Genomic DNA, 15,987 nt, shown 5'->3' on the forward strand with positions numbered 1-15,987 from the left:
AAGATAAATATATTGCTTCAAGCTATGACTAGAAACATCCAAGAAAACTTAGACCACTGAATTACACAATTCATCATACATAGCCAATCTTGAGCTTCCATTACTCTGTAAAAAATCAGTTTGGCCTAAAAGCTCATCAATCTCTCAATCTCAGACTACATTTTCCAGTGAATTCAAGCTGTCTTTCAGTCAGGTTTATATTTCACTCATTAGACATGCACAGCATCCACCCCAATGTGCATTAGAATGCTAAATTTCCTGCTTTTGCAGAGTTGCTGTGGTCTTACATTATTTTTATTTACTGGACACTTGATTTTTCATTATAAATACACACAAATGCACTGAATTTAACAGTAACTGTTCTCCTTCGCTCCCAAACAGCTTTTCTGGGCAGCCTGTGCCCCCTCTGTCCCCATTAGAGCAAAAGGCAAACATGCATCTCACTTCTGGTTATCTGCATAGCACTAAGAGAACAAACCGATTCTATGTCACCGTCAGTGTTAGGGAAAACTGGGCATCACGTGTTTACTTCAGCCATGGGCTGCAAAGGCAGGTGCAGCCAGTCCAGATTTTAACAGCAATGCAGCAGAACCTGGAGCACTATGACAGGAATATTCTCCAGGCAAGTTGGTTGGGACCCCACGGGCCACAATCACAGAGCAGATGTAAAATTGCAGCCACCCGGGTGTGCTCTTATCAGCTGGCATGACATGATATGTGTCAGAAACGAAAAGCGCTACGTGCCCGATCTGCCCTACACCCACATTAGCTCACTCGTAATATATGCAGAGTCAGGAAAACATCTCTGCCTTCTAGTTCCTCAGCAGCTATGAAAATAGCCGGATCTGCAACTCGCTCTCCAAAGAGGACTGCAATTCCACAGCCCACAGAAAGCTATGACAGGGGAAGGCAAAAAGATGCTGTAGTTTTCCAGCTGAGGCACAAGTTCCCATGCCTCTTAAAAAGCAGATTTATAGATGATGGCAGGCAAAGAAGTCTTGGTAAATTGCTCCTTTTCACGCTGATCCTTCCAGAAAGCAGATGCAGCATATACGCTGCACGGACCGCAACTGGGATTTAGGCAAATCGTTATGCCAAATTGCTTTTCCTGACACCGGTACGTGATGGCAGCGGATGTCACACACACACACGCACACACACACACACCCAGCCCAGTGATGGAGAGCGGAGCTGGCAGCTCGCTGCACCCCACGGAGAGGATGGGAAGATCCAGGCCGCGGTGGGTTCCCTTCCACAAACCGAGACGCGGTCAGAGCGCCCGGCAGCACCTCCTGCGGGAGCGGCCTCTGCGCCCGTCCTGCCGCGGCCACTCCACCGGCTGACGGAAAATCTCCACAGCACACCCCCCCCCCACCCCCCCCCCCCCCCTTCCCGTTTCGCCAAAGAAACGATGCCGGGTGGATATAACAAGAATAAATAAATCAAACCCAGCAAACCAGCGCGGTCGGTATGCACAGCTCCGCGAGGGGTTATTCCGCCAGCGTTAAACACAGCGATCACACAGGCGAAAGCCCACAACTGCCCGCTGGCGGCTGCCGCTCGGGGCAGGTGCAGAGCCGCGCCGCTCGCCCCGCGATGCCCGCACCGCCGCGCCAAGCACACGGAGCTGCCGTCCCCGCAGCCCCCGCAGCCGAGAGGCGCCGCGAGGGCGGGAGCGGGCCTGCCGCCCCCCACCCGGCAACCCACCTCACCTCACCCCTCTCTGCGCAGCCCGCCTGCCGGCCCACCGGCCTCCCCGGCACCCCACGACGCCGGCACTCGAACTCCAACCACCGCACCTGGTGCGGGTCCGCGCCGCCTCCTCAGCAGGCAGGGCGGCTCCGGCGGGGGGGTTAACGCAGCGCAGGGCGGAAAGCCCGGCAGGCAGCCGCTCCGCCTGCTGCCACCATCTTCCTCCTGCCGCCGGCGGCACCGCACCGCCCTCCCCGCGTCAGAGCCCCCGCCCGCCTCGCCTCGGCCCGGCCCGCCCCGCCCCGCCTTGCCCAGCCCCGCTCCGCCGCGGGAGCCGAGGAAGGCCGCCGAGGGTGGCTGAAGCGCTGAAGTGCCCAGGTGGGGCCTCGCGGAAGCTGAAGCGCTGCTGAGTCGGAGGTGCCGCACGACGGGGCCCAGCGCCGGCCCCCCTCACCTCACCTTTCGCACCGGCCGGCAGCCTCGGCTCCGCCGCCATGAGCAGCAGGGGCGAGAGAGGATGTGCGGCCGCACTGCGGGCCCCGAACAGTTGTCAGCCGGCCTTGGGCATCCTTCACATATGCACGCCCGACCAGAGTGTGCGAGCAGCCTCCGTAAAGGCTTTTTGATGGCCTGTAACGTTCTTACCACTGCCTCCTTCCTGCCTGCTCCCGTGTTCGCGTATACAGACACGGGAGTCTTTACGTGTATTAGTCCTCGCGCTGCTTCTACAGCCCAGGCTGTAACAGCTATGGAATCCTGTAGCTGCTTCTCCAGGCTGCTGTGCACTTCACTGCCTCAGAGATTCCACACATACAAGCAAAATCCTAAATTTCTCAAGATAGTGGCTTGCACTTTATGGTGTTTAAATCAATATGGCTGGACAGTCATAACCCAAATAAATTTGTCAGAAGAAATAAACTTTTTCCTTCCTTTTCTTTTCTTTCTTTTTTTTTTTTTTTTTTTTTTTTTTTAAGCAGGATTGATACCTAATCAGTTTTCCATTTTAAAAACCATAGGAGACTTTAAGGTCCCTAACAGCTAATGCAAAATTGTGGCATTTGCAACCCAAACTGGTACATTCTGACAGTATTGTGAATTTGTCTCTTCAGAGAATGTGGCAAGCATCTGTGAAGTGTTCAGGCATACTCCACCACAAACTGTCATAAGTAATCTATACATATAAAGGTTTGTAATTAGTTACTATGATAACACAGTGTTAGTTTGGAATATAATTCTGGTTTCACCCTCCCAAAAACATACCCAAAAGATAGTTTCTGGTTCTTGGAAACAGGGTAGTGACTATTACCCCATTATGATATGGTTCAGCCCCTCTGTATGTGCAGCTGAGTCTTTATACCCCAGCCAAATTGCTGCGGTACTCTGCAAGTGAAGACATTGAACATGAGACTGTGAAAAAAAGAATGTTGTTGAAAAAGAAGGAAGAAGTTAAGAAAATGTGAGTGACTTTCGTTGCTTAGACAACTGATACTAAAATCCTTTCCTCTATTTTTAATACATTGCAACAGTTTGGGTTTTTCCTCTCTTGTTAATAGTTTTTATTCATTGACTTTTTTTCTCCTATCATGGGGACATCTTCCAGCTTGACAACTTTTGTAGTGAAAATAACAAAACCTGGAGGAGATCTCTGTTCCCTTCTTTTCTGTGGCCTGTGTATACGGCCCTGGTACAGTTTCAGGCTACCAGAATTTAGGGTGCATTGAATGAGTGTGAGAGACTTCCAAAGCTACTGATTTTGGGGTAGTTACATTAGGTAAAACACTTGTGATTAAATTCCTTCTTTCTATCCAGGCCTCTCAAAACAATGAAGCAGTTAGGCCCCAATGTGATGTAAATTTGCCTTGTTTTACTAGGGAGGTTTGACCAGGTGACCTCTAGAAGTCCCTCCCGGCACACCTTATTCTGTTACAGTCTTACAAGTTGCATATCCTAAATACATTTTTCTTACAGAACTCCACTCTCCCCCATTCTACCTCACAGCTCATCATGACAGCTCTTCTAGCACCCAAGTTGTCTGTGAACCTAAAGAGATGCTGCTGCCACTGCAAAAGTACTAGTATGATGCATTAGCATTGACCTTCAGGCTCTTGCATGGTTTCAATATAATCATCATGGGTCAATTATTCTTTCAATTTTTTGCAATTAAAATGGTGGAAATCACGGTCTGCTTGTTTTCAAGGTAAAGCTTTCATTTATGCAACACAGTTTTGTTCTAGCTTTTTCTGAAAATGTAGGAATAAATTTTAAGTTCTGTAAAACCAAACTTAGATTAAAGTCCTGGACAAATGTAAAGCGCCCCTTTAAAACTGACCAGTTCACATTTAAATACAGTAAATAAAACCTGACTGAAAAACTTGTATCAAAAGGACCAAGTCTAAGCTGTAACATTTATGAAACAAAGTAATGCTGTGGATGAATCTATACAATTTGCTGGGCACTAAAAAAAAACTTCGGGAAGGTGACGGTTTTCTACGCCATTGTGGTCACCTGTAACAAATGCAAATTGCCCAGCTTCTGGCACAATCAGACACTCTTGCTCCATAAATAATGCTGTTTATGCTGTACCCATTTTTCATAGAACCATAGAACAGTTTGGGTTGGAAGGGACCTTAAAGCTCATCTAGTTCCAACCTCCCCTGCCATGGGCAAGGACATCTTCCACTAGACCAGGCTGCTCAAAGCCCTCTTCTGTTCTCATGGAAAGTGTCCCTGTCACAAGGGGTCATTGGATATAGTTTCCTTCCCCCTTTTCCCCATATTTCAGTTTAAAGACAAGCGTTTGCATCAGTTTCTGCATACCCACATTGCTGCTCTGGGCTTTATGGACAGTATCATACGGAGTTTATAAATCTGTTGCACAACATCAGAGTCTGCCTTTGTTCTTGAAATATTTTAGGGTCATTTGGCACAAGCTGCTGTGTGAGTATTGGCAGAACATCTATCTCATAGGGAAGAGCCTGGCCCAGGTTTCATACTGACATCGCATTAGCTGAGCCTGGATATTTCTAAGGGGAAGAAGGTATGCTTAAGGTTTCTCTTTTCAGGGAAAAACTATGCTCTCTAAAGCACATTAACTGTATGCACCATGTCTACACTCCACCTCTTTTTATGTACCCATGAGCCTAGATAAAAGCCTTGGGCATGGCAGCTCAGACCCTTTTCACTACATTAGCCTACTTATCTAGTCAGCTTGTATGTATCTTCAGGAATTGGACATTGTAATGATTTTAGGTCTGTGAGTTGTTACTTTCAGCCTTAGGCCAAAGAGAAAACAGCTCACACAGGCTAAAAAGACCAGTGCAAGCCTGGCGTAGTTTTAAGGTCAAATAGCTCAAGGTTCACAAGAGACAGAAATGAATGCTTTTTACTGTCTAAAAGATTGGGATTACAGCTTTCATATGTCAAAAAGCATTAATCTCTGACTAGTGGTGTGTGAATTACCTGTTGCTGGAAGACTGTCTTCTGTTTCAGAGGTACTTGCTGGTACTGAAGTAGGTGGCTTTCAGAAATATAAAGTATTTAAAATTACAGTATTGGACCAATGAACTGCAGGAAGACATTTTTCTGAATAAAATCTCCTTCAGAAAATAAAATCAGCTGGCTCATCTCCTTGATTACTTGGTCTGAAATAGCTAAGTCAGGAGTATGGAGATCTAAAAACCAGATCTATGGCTTTCAAGCCTAGAAGTCACCAGTATTGTCAACTATTCTGACTTCACATATAATATACCTGTAAAATTTCACCGTGTGTGTCTGCATCCAGTCTGTAACTCATTAGCAGCACAACAAACACCTAGGTTCCACTGGCATTTTCCTTCATAAAGTGGTTTCCCATGTCAGGGAATGATACCTTAACATATCTTCAAGTACTCTAGACAAGTGCACAATGAGGACCCCTGTCATTTTCTTTATTTGAATAGGTGTAGTCTTTAAGGTAGTACTGGAAGATACTACCTTAAAGTAGGTAAGGTAGTCTTTTAAGGCTTTATTCAGTAAATGCTTCTTTTCCCTTTTCTTTGATTGTATCTTATGACATGCCAGCAAGGTAGCCCCTAATTAACTGAGATTCAGTACCCCTTGAAGTTTTTGAGTGCTGTTTCAAGCACGGGTCATTGCTCCCAAAAAATTCAATGCAGATTTCTACAGATCTTATTTTCTGTTGATTTCGGTCATCCCATTGGCCAAGCTTTGGAGGAGGCATTCCCTGTATTGAAATAGAAAACTTCACTTCTATTGGATTGCAGTTACTGGAGCCTGCCCACCCACAGCCTGTAAAATCATGTTGTCCCTGTTTCCTAATGTTATAATGATTTGAGGGGACAGTATATCACTAGTTATGCTTTGAAGCATTTACCTTGCCTGAGGGACCATATACTAAATATTTAATTAATTTGAATTATAAAGCATGCAGCCTCATCTGTGGAAGGGCCTTAAACAGACAGCTGGCAAGGAGAAAGCTCTTCAGGGTATAATAAAGTAAAACTGCTGTGCCCTCCAGAACACTAGGCAATAGGCTTAATCACAAAATACATCCCAAAGATATAAAAAAAATCTGGAAGCCTGAGGTATAATAAAAAGGAACTAATAGTCAGGAATCAGCCATATGGATAATATCATCATATGCAGTAGTATTTGAGGAATTCAGCAACAGTGCATTGAAGTAGGCAATTTTGAAAATATGGAAATCTGAAAAAGGAGTGTAATCTGCTTGAAGCTCACTCTCAATTTACTAGCCCCAATTTTACACTCTGTAAAGAATTTTGCTTCACTCTTCCACTTCACTAGTGAATTAATCACTTTTTTCATAAGGTTTTTACAGGGTTTTTTTGAGACATAAGCATAGATAAGCAATAAAGATGATTGTGGTTCTTTATACAGAACTGTTGAATAAACCAAAACTGTATTTTCCTAAAAAGCTGTAACAGTTTAAAGACAATTTGATAGAAATCTCCTTTGTATTAATGATTAGAATATATTCAGACTATGACGTGAACACGTTAGGACTTCTAATGACCACAGTGATGGAAAATAAAATGTATTTTCCAGGTGTAGCAGTTGGAAAAAGTATCTCTGTAGTTGAGCATAAAGAACTTGACTTACAATCAGATTGAAGAATTTATTTATGTAAAATACCTGGCTTCATACTTCTTTGGCTGTTTTTCCTCACAGCAGCCTTGAACAGAATGTTACGTTTACCAAAGCCAATGAATTCAGAAAGAGTATCTTGCATTTAGTACATCCAGCTGGGATTTTTCATAGTTTCCATATGGATGTACAAGAGAATCTCTAGCAAAACTATACATTGGGAGCCTCTCAGAAGGAATAAAAATGTTATATTAACTATGCTAGCTGCCCTTGTAGTTTTATGCTGATAGATCTTTAGTAGGTTTAGAGGAGCCAGCATGTTCAGTGGGAAAGGGAGCTTGGAGAAGACTGACTCAATGTACTCTACCTTACACTCTTCATCTACCTCCGTAAGTGGGATTTTTGAGGGGCTGACCTGTTGGCAGAATCCTGATTGTTTGCAGCTGCTGGAACAAGGAGTGGAAGTCTAAGGGTCCTGGTGTTAACCACAGCCATTGCCATTGTCTCCCAGTGGCTGTGTGGTACGAATGCATTTTCAAGCAAGATGGAAGAAATAAGGTCTTGCTGAAAATGACTTCTTCTTGCCCTCACCAAGAAGTCCTGTAGTATGAATATTTTCCTTCTGAATGCCTTTTGTGCTAAGCTTAGCAAGGACATTTCAATGTCATTTGTATGTCTCTGACTTTCCGTTTTCCAGGCCTTTCTTTTCAGACCCAATTTATTTTGCTCAGCAGTCTTTGCCAGTACTCTGCCAAAGTGCACCAAATAGCTCCACGGCTAGTTTTATATGCTCATTTACCTGCTTGTGAGGTCTACACAGTGGAGGGGATAATTCAGCAGTACCCTGATCTTCCCCATCTAAGACCTAAGGACAGATGGAGATAGGACACTGTCAAACCACTCAAATGACCTTCTCTAACAGCAAAGTCTGCGAGTCCCAACCTGCGGTTCAGATTTATCTATACAGGGAAAAAAGTTAAAAGAGATGTTCCGGACTGTGTGTTTTCTAGCAGTGCTGATAGCTTCACCTCTGGTTTGTCCTTCCATTGCAGTGCAGTTTCTGAGGTGTCTCAGCAAGGGAGATGTGGGAGAGTTTAAAACCTAATTTGGAGAAGGCAGCAGGGGTGAGTGGTTTGCAAGGTTGAAAGAAGCATAGGACTTGGCAAGGTCAGTGCCTACTCCATCTGTTGTTCAGGCAGGGGAAGCCCTTGCCAAGGATACTTACAGGGAGCACAGAGAGTAGGAGTGTTTGTTCTACAGAACAAGAAACCCCACCAAAAAACTCTATCATTAATCAGGCAATGGGATTATTTTCTCGGTTGGAAATTTTTGTCATTTCAGCAGCAAGACAAATAATACCCTTACTGGTGGGCTGGTTCCTGGAGTCAGGTACTTCCAGCACTGCATGTGGTGCCACAGAAACCAGCCATGGCATCCGCCCAACTGCTTGGCAAAACCACACTAGAATTTGGCTCAGCTACAGTTTTCAAACCCATAGCCTCCTGCATGCAATTTCAGGCTTTAAGTTAATGACTTGGCACCAGTACCGTTCACAACAACTTTGGTTCTGGATTTCAGCAAGTGGGAAGAACCTCAGCTGAGGCATTCCCACTGGGAGCCCCAAAGAGTCCAAGAGAGAGCAAAAGGAGATACTCCCAGTGAAGTATCCCCAGAGCCACAAACTCCTACTGCTAGCAATCTACTAGGTCCGGCACATTGCTTGCACATTCAGGATTTCAGACTCACTGCAAGTCTTATTTTTTTTGAGGTGAAGCTCGTGACAGGTATCAGGTGTGATCTTTTACTGTTTCTTCTTTGAAGCACATCAATGTTGCATCAATGTCTCCCACGCAGAAACCTGTATTACATTTTATCGCACCTGTTGATTGAGCCCTTTGGTCAAGTCTGTATCTTAGGCCTTACCACGCTGCCTGGCAGGATTGGAAGTGCTCCTTTAAGCAATGCTTGAAAAAGAAGTGCCAATAAAACCCATCCTTTTAGGTTTTTTTTACTGGCCACTAATTGTATGTGATCCCTTTTCAAATGTCAGTCTCATGATAACTGAGATGCCTGAGCCTTGTTGATAGGAGAAATGTAATGTAAGCCTGAGGGAGTCAGTACCTTGTCTGAAGCTCAAATACGTAATAACAAAACCAAAAACCCAGCCCAGCCTAATTTACTGCAAATCAATGAGGAAATCATCCAGGCGTAGGCCTACATTCAGACCACAGGAGCAAATACAAGAATAAAAAAGTCAACAGTTTTTCCTGAAATATGAAGCAACTGAAATATACAAAAGCTAGCTGACCCATCAGGAGAAGCTGTCACAAAAGAATTCAGGGATATTTGTGGGGTTTAATGATGACTGCATAATAAAGCCTTGGAAAACAGAGTTTTATGCTCTCTGAGAACACAGAAGCAACAAACTAAATAAAAAACAATGGCCTGTCTAGAATGTGCTTATGCTAATATTTGCATTCATTCAAATAGAAAATGTTATTAATGTATATGAAGTCTGTTATAACATGCCTTTTAAGGTGATGATGAAGCATAGAGATAAATCAACTCCCAAATATTGTGTTACTCTGTACGCTGAAAATGGAACATCCTCCATGTCAAAGTAAATTAGCCCAGGAGGACGCCTGCTTGTGTATCTCAAGTTCAGGTGCATGTGCTATGTTCCTTTATACCCTCTATTTGGAAAAGCTTCACTTAATGGAGGGGACTGTGCATAAACACTAGTCATCAAATGGTAGGTGGCAGCAACAAATATGATGTACAGTCCAGCAGATTTGATGGATGATGTATATTATTTCATACACAGCTCCTCTCCACTCAGATTTTTTCCTCTTGCATAGCAAGACTGCTGGGTCATGTTCAACAGTGACTGTCATCTGGAGAGGTGAAAAGAGCAGGCAGTAGAAGTGAGTGAACAGGCTCAGGGGATGGCTAGTTGAGACATGTTCTCACGTTGCCATATGAACCAAGTTAAGATGAAAGGCAACCTTATGACTTCTGCTAAAGAAATGGGATCTTTGATTACTTTGGTGAGGAAATTTGACACATAGGTACATAAATGTATGCTCACACATAAACATATTTTTCACAACAAAAGAAAACAGGAGTAAGACCCCAGCCCTACATTTCTGTTCCTTTTAGAAGAGTTACAGGAGATGACATGTTCCAAACCAGTACAGACAAATTTAAAGCATTGGCAGCAGAGTTCCCTTAAAAAAAAAAGTTAGTCTTCTGCTAAAGATGTAGCCAACCGTTATGGTCACGAGTACTCTCTTTGTTTTACTTTAGCTTAATTTCAGCTGAAGGTAGTCTAATATTTCTGAACTCTCCTGTGATTCTTTTTCATTGTCATGGTTTTACAATACGTCACCATGGGATTAAATAGAAGTTTGTCAGAACAGTGAAGAGGGAAGCTTTTTTTTTAGATTAACTTTTATTGACATGAAGCCCATCTTTGTAGATGTATAGTATTATTTCTTTATATTGATCTACATTGACAAGAATATGCTCCATAATTAACGCATAGCAAGACTTGCTCCCCATTTCTAAATGGCATTTTAACTGTTACAATGTAACTAATGACATGAAAAGGGAAATGGTGTCTTAAATCAGAATTTTTGGTGTTAGAGACCATCCTGAGTAAAGGCTGCTGTAAAAACAGTATGTATGGAAATTCATTTTACTAGCAGTTTTTGAAGCAAACTGTGGCAGGTAGGAGTTTAAACAGTTAAGCTATTAAAGGATTTTCTATATGCAATATTTTCACATAAGAAGTATCAATACTAAGAATACTGTGGTTCATATGTGATACATCACAAAAATGCCATGGATTCTTTGCTGCAATTTTAGCATTGCAGTCTTAGTAAAAATTATGTCTGCTACTCATTAATCTAAGCACTATCCATCTATTGTTCTTGTGGAATTTGGAAACTGAAATAAAAAAAAAAGTATACATATTCTTGTATTATTGAAAAACATGAGAATACAAAGATTACTCCATCCAAAATAAGTTTCTACACAGGCTGAATTTATTTCCTTCAAGTGCATGACTGATTACTATGGAGAAGAACAGCCAGACCAGAGAGCCATGTCCCAGATGCCTTCTCCAGAAGATTCTTGCATGACAGTGTACTAACCCATTTGTATTAACCAATTTGGTCCTGTTTCTCTTTTCCTGAGAAAAACCCATATAGCTCTTCAGTAGTGAAGCTACTCCAATGAGGAAAGAAATTAAGGTCAACAGATTATCAGTGGCTACTAACTTGTCATTGCTCCACTGATTTATCTGCAGCTCTGATAAATCTCCCTGGCCAAAACCAGTTATCTCCCATACAACTAAACATGCATAAACAGGTATGCTAACCTGAAGTGACACTATAGAATGCAGATGCCTTATCGTTTTACTTTGCTTCATGTCCATGCGGTTTTAACTAAAGATGTATGCTTTTAGCTTTAGGGTGGATAATGACAATGAATAGCTGGACTGATCTTTCTCTTCCTGCCTTCTATTTGATGCCTTTGGTAATGACAGATTGCCATGGAAACCATTAACTGGCACCTTCCATAATTTGACTTTCCAATCAGATGGAGACATCAGGTAGATTACTGACAGGCAGACATTTCCATTTAAACAAGCAAGTTCATACGGAGAAAGCAAGCAAGACCTTTGAAATCCCATAGGTTCTGCAGCATCTTTGTTATCCACCTTGTTTTTTGAGCTGCAGGCTATCCAGGAAATGTTTGCCAAAGTAATACTGATACTACAGGGGATGTCAGAGTTGAGAATATATCCCAGAGAAATAAAAAAACCCATCCCACAGTAGAATAAAAAACTTCCCTTGTGAACACTCCAGATGTCAAAAAACACTTGCCCTCAAAAGGCTGTCTTCCTCTGTTAGACACCACTTTCCTAGCTTGTCACCACATCAGATACATCTCATGTAGGCAAAACACAGCCAAACAAACAACAAACGTGCTTCTGTCCTGCATTTTTTCATGCTGTGCCCCCCAGTTTACCTCTGTCTACTGATATGTATCTTGCTGTTACGTTTCCATTTCCTTTTCTTTACCAGATACTGCACTGAAGACATTCTCACAGGAGCTTCTGGTTACAAGGGAAGCGGCAAATCCATGGCTTGCTTTGCAAACGCATAGCAACCCCAAACAGACTGCAGAGTAACAGCCAGATGCTCTGTGCCTCAGAAAAAAAAAAAGGCAATGCCATTACTGCCTTCTGGCATCCAGCAAAGGAGTTCTAGTGGCCTTCATATGCTTATTATTAGCTGGGGAAAATTTATATTTATTGGCACTGGAAAACAGTGGAAGATCTGAAGTCCTATACCAAAGAACAAATAATTGTAACAAAAATAGAGGACAACAACCATGCAGACACATTGCATTTGTCACTTCTTTTCATGGAATCATAGAATAGTTAGGGTTGGAAAAGACCTTAAGATCATCAAATTCCAAACCCCCTGCCATGGGCAGGAATACCTCACACTAAACCATGTCACTCAAGGCTCTTTTCATGTGTTTTGTTAGCTCATTACCTCACATGTGTAGCTGATGAACAAGGTACAAGGATGAGAAGACAATCAAAAAAACTACATAAACTTGAGACTTATTGAACCTATGACTCCAATCATGCCCTGTAAAATATAAAATATAAAACTGCCTAACATTATTTGAAGGATTTTTACTTACCCTGCTACACTGAAACACCCTAACACAGCCATTGCTTTAGATAAAAAAAACAAGCCCAACCATACATTCTGTTAATAATTCAATATTCTTTAATATTAATAATTTATTAAATTGTTAAATATTTAAATTGCATGAATGTCAGAATTATTTGGTTAACAGCCTGAAATGAAAGCTCTTTAGAGAGCTACTGATTGCCCTGATATACAAGGACTGGAAGCAAATTTACTGCAGTATTAAGTCTCTGAAAGGTTACCTTAACATGTAAGTCAGCTTTGATAAACAATGAACAATTTTTGACAAATTAAAGCAAATGAAGCAGAATGCTATTTGGGTTTAACTGCAGATCTAAAACTTGAAGACTAAGTCCAGGTGTTAATGCGTATGTATTTTCATAATTAGAAAGTTTCGACAAATCAATGAGCATCTTTTCATCCAATTCAAATTAGGGGTCACCTGACGATTCTTCTTCAGCTATTCTCATAAAATTTATGCAGCAAAATTTGTGTTCTAAAGGCAGTCAAGTAGGATCAAAGTACCATGCTTCTGTATTACATCTTTCATATGAATCAAAGAAAGAATGTTTGTTTTAACTAAGAGGGCAGTTACTGGCTTTTAAGATCCATGAAATGTTTTCCCTTCAATTGTAACAGCACAGAAAAACAGACCCTGGAAGCTGGTATAAACTATTCCAGTTGAATTCAGATTTTAAAAGAGGCAAGAACTTCACTGAACATCATGCTGAAACTTAAAGAAGTTACAGAAACATAAGCATCACTCAGCTGTCCAAGTTCTACAACTCTCAGCAATACAGCCAGCTTCTAGAAATTCCAAGAAAGAAATTTCTGACACAGAAGAGCTGCTGTTCTCCATCCTTTCTCAAACTAAGCTTGAACAAAAGACACAGGAATAAATTTGAAAAAGTCTTAACCGTTGATGTTTAAATAGAGCAGAAACAAGTCTGCTGCCATCACCTGAATTCACAAGAGATGATGAAGTTCCTGCAAAAAGAAGCTTATCATTGAACAGAGATTAGCAATAATTAGGAAGGATATCTGTTGGTAAACATATCAGAGATCAGGGTAAATACACTGTCACAGAAAACAGAGGCTTTTTAGGAGATTAAAAGTTTATTTAAAAACTGCTAACATTTAACAAAACCAATTTTACACTATCTCTATTTTCTACAGAAATACAGTAACTTACAGCTGTGCTTAGTCCATTGTCACTAATGCATATAAAAACAAGTCTGCTGATAAATAAGTGGGGGGAAAAAAAAAAAAAATCAAAAATCTATTTACCACCACCACTAAAATTGTACCTGTGAATTTTAGAAGACATCTGCCTAGAATAGTGAGGGCTTAGGGGTGCTCTGTTTTTTTAACTTATTTTTTATGTTGTACTACTAGGATATATAAAAAAAATCATTAACATGCAATACAAAATATTTGAGATAGAACAAGGTAAAACAGAATGTGCACAACTGTAAAGCAGTGCTAGGATGCCCCCCTATGTTTCTAACTCGACATCAGACAACTGAACATTTTATATGGTGGAATTTCAACTTCACGTCAAAACTAGATTTATAACCATGAAAATCCATACTTAGCTAGGTTCCACTGAAGATGGATTAAAGGTGTGGAGAAAATTATCTCATACTAGATAAGAAAATCATTGTAGAACATCTCAAATTATCATTAAGTAGATGCATTTAAAAAAGGAAATTAGCTGTTGCCTAGTTATAAGCATTTGTGAGATGCCAGGGTGACAAATGTGCAGTTGCACCATAAAATGTATATAGAATGCTTGGAGAACAGCAACACTTAACCCATTCACTATTTATTAAGACTTTCTCCCTTCAATATTGCATCAGTTATCACATGGCACTTAAAAGTTTTCCAGTCATCCCCAAATTACCTTGCGTAAAACTCTGGCATTGACCCACATGCTATTGATACACAATGCTTCTCAAACTAAGCTATGACCCTGGTTTGCACATGGGTATGTTGCATGAAACCTTTTTCCACTGCAAAAGAGGAAAAAAAAAAAAAAAAAAAAAAAATGGAGAGTGGGGTAGGGGAGAATGGAAAAAGAGGAAAAGAGGGGAGTAAAGGTGGGGGGAGTGAAGCTGGGGAGGGCAGGAAAGGGAAAAAAGGAAGCTTTCTTAGCTGTTTATACCCTGTCGTGTTTCTCTCTAACTGCCCTTTTAAACCTGTAATATTCCACAACCATAACAGCTTCTCCTCAACCATAACAGCTTCTCCTCAACCACAGTGCTAATAAATATATACTACCCAATCCTTTTTCCTTGAAGTCATGAATATGACCATTTACAAAAGACCAAGAAGTCACTTACAATCCAGCACACTAGATATGCCAAAGCTACCACATAGCGGCTGATATCCTCTCTGCAGCATGGCCTGATCCTAAGCCAGTGGGAATTTTGTCACTCGTTTTAATAGATGTAGAATTCAAGCACTCAGAACAGAAACAAACTAACGACCAGATCCTGCAAATTATTTCTGTACAAGGACTCTGGAGGGATTATTACTTGTTCATGCCAACGTTTCTGATTTAAAGAATCCCCAGATTAAGTAAACCAAGATTGCACATATTGACTTCAGGGCCTTCTTACATATTCTACCTTCTGTTCTACCAGTTAGAAAGAGAAAATGAAAAAAACAACCAACCAACCCCCCCCCCCCAAAAAAAAAACGACCCCTAAAAAAAAAACCCAAGAACCAAACCCTAACCCCCAAACAAAGAAAAACCCCAAACAACCTACCCTGTATGAGCAGAACATGTCCTTGCTTTTTTAAATTTTGTATTTAAGATGATGAGCAATATGTTCAGAAATGCCCTGTGGTTCTAAGTGCTCATTTTAGATAATTTGGAATGAATCACACTGTGTAATAGGAGACAGAAAAGGTGCTAGCATTTTCCGGTAAAACTGAGCCCTTTAAGGAGAGCTCTCAAATCCAGTAATTCAAAATAAGAAGGCATTAAAAATTATGAGTAACGTTAAAAATATTTTTTAATGTGATTCATTTTTGTAAAAAGAACATAAAAAAATTGAACATAAAGTACCAAAAAGACTACTTGTTGTTTGTATTTGAATACCAATTTCAGTTGATAGTTTGTATCTGACGTACTTCTCCCAGTCTTTAGTGACGCATAAGCACTTTCATCCAAAATACGCCTGTCTGTTCCTTCCTGGGGGATTCCTGAAAGGTATCTGCCAGGTAGAACACTGCCTGAGCACTTCTCAGTTCTCCCAGCTTGCAAGTTCACCATCTCAAACACTCTCTTTGAGCACTTTGAATAAACACAACTAGTCATTTGGTATGGGTATGCACACTCTAGCCCAAGTATCATGAAAGTGAGGCAAAATAAGCCAGTCAGGAGAAGCTTTCATCAAAAACGCTGACACTGGCAATGATCCTGCTAGATACAGACTTAGGACACGTCTTCCAC

General features: G+C 41.4%; 1 protein-coding gene across 3 annotated transcripts in view; it reads right to left on the reverse strand.

Annotated features, from left to right (window-relative positions):
• Positions 1–2,318, reverse strand: part of APBA1 (amyloid beta precursor protein binding family A member 1) — a 92,787-nt gene extending 90,469 nt beyond the window's left edge. For 2 of the 3 annotated variants that reach the window (XM_062641404.1, XM_062641376.1), the window contains exon 1: positions 1,800–1,939. The gene's annotated coding sequence lies outside the window, so the exon portion shown is untranslated. Of the gene's footprint in view, positions 1–1,799; positions 1,940–2,151 lie in introns of those variants that run through there. The other variant, XM_062641386.1, reaches the window with a different exon arrangement.
• Positions 2,319–15,987: the final 13,669 nt, after the last annotated feature.

This window comes from Pezoporus occidentalis, unplaced genomic scaffold, assembly GCF_034315485.1.
Source record: "Pezoporus occidentalis ecotype Australia unplaced genomic scaffold, CSIRO_AGI_Poc_V1 ctg117, whole genome shotgun sequence".
NCBI classification, from domain to species: domain Eukaryota; kingdom Metazoa; phylum Chordata; class Aves; order Psittaciformes; family Psittacidae; genus Pezoporus; species Pezoporus occidentalis.